Raw genomic sequence first — 4,333 nt, 5'->3', positions numbered from 1 at the left:
ACAAACACTCTCCATGACCTCTGGCCAATCCCCAAACAATCAATGGTAAATTCTTTGGCGCTTACAATTTGCTTCTTGAATTGGCAAACTAGCTTCAATGGACCTGACCAAGTTACACCTTCAAAGAATACGGATGTGGTTTTATGTAACCCTGTAACTATGGTGAAACACACACAGGCTTAGCTTTGTACGGCGCTGCGACGCTGGCCATGGGCCAAGGCTCTACTAATGGGGTATATGAAAACAGGTCAGGAGTTTTTTAACTTTACGGCAGTGTGATTTTTCTGATAACGGTTGAGGAAGCGTGTGCTTTTATGAGAACCGATAGCAAACAGCAATCTGGCCCTCGGGCAGATCGAAGGCTTGTATCAGATGACGTGGTTGGACGCCAGCCAGAAGAAGGAAGAGCTGCATCACAAAATGGATCATTGTACCCGTTACTATGATGAACCACGAAGTGAGAAACGATGCAACAGTCAATGACACAGTACTCAGCTGCATTTGCTGTAACACGAGTATTAGTCACCGATAGGGCCAAAAGCAGTTGTGTCACCCTGCTTTCGGGTGCTGTGGCTCTACCGTGACCCTGCTGGCAAGTCTTATCCTTCCCTTGTCGTCTGCATTTCTCTGGTCACGTCCATCATGTCTGTGAGGGAGAAAACCTTTCCAACCACCACCAGCCCTCAGGTGACTTCACATGATGGTGATTGACACACTTCCTCATTTTCAGTAATTTTCTGGATTGTTTGGTTTTCCTTTCCCTCCACTTCACTTCACATTTCATTTCAGACTTAAAAAACATTTGAACGGTTCAATTTATTAGTCAGTGTGTAATGTTTTCTGAGACTGAAATGCAATTATATCTTCTGTGTATTTTAAATCATCATTCATTCATTCATGAATGCACAATAAATGCACAAGATATTTGGCATTTTTTTCTACTTTTAGTCTTGGCTTAGAGCAACTGTACTAATTATCTATTTATAGCTCTTAGGAAAAGAGAATATTTAGCCCTCTGTTTTGTAGCCTCCTGCAAAAATGGTGTACTTGGCACTTCGTCAGACCTTCTACGTGTCTGGAAAGGGACAAAAACTAGACAGCTGACATTAGGCCTCATGAATGGATTTTGCATGACATGGGACTGGAGGTGATTGCCGGGAAGAAGCTTGCCGGCAATTAAGTCACATTAAAGCCTCTGTTCCACTAAAATTAGCGGGATGACACCTTGTTTTTGGACGCTGGACGCCGCGGAAGCAATCGGCATTGAGTTCCGTCTCCACGCACCAAACCCAGCGGGGTGTGTGACCTTTCCTTCAACCTCGCAGCAATTAAAGATGCTCAAGTTTTTAGGAACTTAAGCAGCAATTGTTGTGCGACTAGTTTGAAAGTGAGGATGTTGTACGACAGATTTAAAACACAAAAAGATTAAATAGCAAAGTGCTTCTGACCATGGAGGCACACCTTCACTCGACTACAAGTCAATGAAATGTGATGACTCATTTACATGGTTGTGCATTTATGCGTGTATGTATGTATGTGTGTGTGTGTGTATGTGTGTGTGCAGTATTGGTGCGTGTTTGCTTGTTTGTCATGATTTGTATGATTGCTTTCACTGTCATGTTCTTGAATGTAAGATACTCAGAGTTTTTGTGAGTATTAATGTTCACAACGTCAACTGAATCATACCCAGATTTTAGACTTAGACTTTAGAAGTTTATTTTGGTGACTCTCAGAGACAAGTTGCTTCGAGACAGTCCCATTGTTCAGAGAAAAAAAGAAAAGAAAAGAAAAGAAATAAGCATGAATAAAACCAAACACTTAACATATAAAGAAGGTCGAAGGTCTGCAACAACTGATGATTATTGCGTCCAATCTGTAAATGTCACCACACAATCTGGGAATCGATTTCTTTATTGGTTTATTTTCTGACTCATTGCTGCCCTGCCGATTTTCCTCAATTGTTTCCCACTTGCTGAGTGCCAAACAAATATGACCCAATTAAAACCTTTAAAGTTTTGTAAGACACATATTTGTATGACAGCACTCAAGAAGCAGGGATCTGCTCTGACCTGGCAGGGAAGCTTTGCGCTGCTGCCAACAGCAACAATCATAGACACTGTTGGCTGATCGACTGAAACCGATGCACACGCTGCCGCAGACAGTCTGTTGTGTAAGCGGACGAGCCTGTTGTGCTTCCATCCACAAACATTCTTTTATCTGACGTGGCTCATCTTGAGTGACTTGAAATGAAGGACAACGCCCAGTGGATTCGTCGCTCAGCACGTCGTTTTCTGAGGGATATGAGACTGATATGGGCAGTGAGCCAAACGACGACACACTTTAGGAAAAGACACTTGTATGTTAAGTGTGCATTTGTTTATTTGTCTATTTAGATCTCGATGGGTGTTTATTTGTTTGTTTGATTGCACTGCACATGACAACGCCCAAGCTATCATGTTCACATGGAATGGCAATACAGTGATTTGAATCCTTGAATCCTTGAGTTTGGCACATTGAAAAGTCTTCAAATACGTCTGTGGAATAAAAAAAAACACTTGTTGAATTAGTTGTATTATTCTGGTGACGTCTGAACAAATTTAAAGTTAGAATATTTGTTACAGTTTTTATTTTCTATATTTGTATAAAAGTTTATATAGAAGTTTATGGTCTGATTAAGTTCATTTTCCATTCAGCCAACTGAGGCTGGAGTTCCCTGACCAGTTCCTTTTTTACGAGATGGGATGATCATGATTGAAGTTGGAACTTTCTAAAGCATTTTTAATAGTGCCCAGTGTTCATGTTGTCTTGTGCAGACATTCTGGGGAAAAAATAGAATGGCTGCTTTTGGTGCTGAAGACTGTGTAGAAGTACCTTTTCCCCGTCAAAAAACTACTCTGGAAACTACTCGCAGAATCGACAATGGCATTGATATTGAATCAATTCCCATCTCGAGTGTGCACTCTTCTTCCCTCAGTCCAAAAACAAGTGCATGTGGCAAACTGGCAACTCTAAACTGAACTCATAGGTGTGGATGGCTGGCTGGATGGATGGATGGAGGCGAAAGAAGCGAGCCCTCGTTAAAACTTGACGCGGTGACTCATGACATAATGTAAGAACGGGCAAACTGCTTCCTCCAACTGGCGGCTGAGCCCACTCATGTGACAGTGGCACGTCTTACATAAGCCGGTGTGTTGTGCAAAAGGTTGCCTTTATGTGTGTTAATGCCGCAGAAGGTATGTTTTGAGCAAACGTTCAGCTCGACTTCAGTCAGCTAATCTGAGTCAAACAATGAAAGGCTGTGGTTAGCATGAGACGATTTGACCCTCACTCTACTTCCATACATTTCAATAGTGCGCTATTAATGTTCACACTTCAATAGCGTGACCTTGGCCGGTTTCACCTTCCACCTTGAGCAAAGAAAAGTGTCTAGAGAAAGTGAAATGTCCTCAGAAACTGCGCTGCTCAGAAGCATTTCACAGCTGGAACCACATTAGTTTGCAAAACGAGCATTCAGTAACTTAAAAAAGACTGATTATCCATCCATCCATCCATCCATCTGCAATACCTGTTTCCTCCTGCAGTCACGGTTGCGGGAGACTGATTAATTTAATGAAAATGTATAAATGTAAATTGTTTATTTTGTTAGTCGACAAAGCCCCCTGACCCCCCCCCCCCCAAAAAAAAAAACACATTTAATCAGTCTTAAAAATGCATTTCATAACAAATCAGACTCAATTGAGAACAGGAAGCTGCTGCTGCCAGCTCCATTTCAAAGCAAAGTCCACCGAACCGGTTGAGCTGGTCAGTTCAGTGTTTTATCTATTGCACATGTTATTTTAAAAAGTCAGTCAATTATTTTAAAGATTTAGGTCTAAATAAACATACGTATTTTACGTTTACATGCACATATGTATCATCATCAGCTTGAGGACGTCTTTTCTTGTGGGAGAGGATGTTTTCTCCAGGGTCCGAGTCCACAACTTCAGTCATGAGCTGCTGACTTGGTCAGGACTCACAAACTGGAGACAGACGTCATAAAATGAAGATGAGTAATTTTCTTTTTTGTTTTTTTTGTTTATGTATTTCCGTGTCACATTCATCCACACTGAGCACACTGAGCTAATCTCGGGATTTGAGTTGATGGTTCATCTCCTGCCAGGTTTGCCAACAGTCCCGGTTTCAGGTCAAAAGAAGAGTGTTGTCACTTGTCCCAGGTAAAGGGTACAGACTCACACTGTGTGCCAGTGTGTGTCTCCGCTCATGGGTGCATCTCAAAATGAGCACGGTGACTGTTTTTTTTTTTTTTTTTTTTTTTAATGTTTTAAACTACGTT

Source organism: Nelusetta ayraudi, unplaced genomic scaffold, assembly GCF_046127955.1.
Source record: "Nelusetta ayraudi isolate G7.1 ecotype Tasmania unplaced genomic scaffold, CSIRO-AGI_Nayr_v1 ptg000042l, whole genome shotgun sequence".
Taxonomy (NCBI): domain Eukaryota; kingdom Metazoa; phylum Chordata; class Actinopteri; order Tetraodontiformes; family Monacanthidae; genus Nelusetta; species Nelusetta ayraudi.
This window is presented reverse-complemented; position numbering follows the sequence as displayed.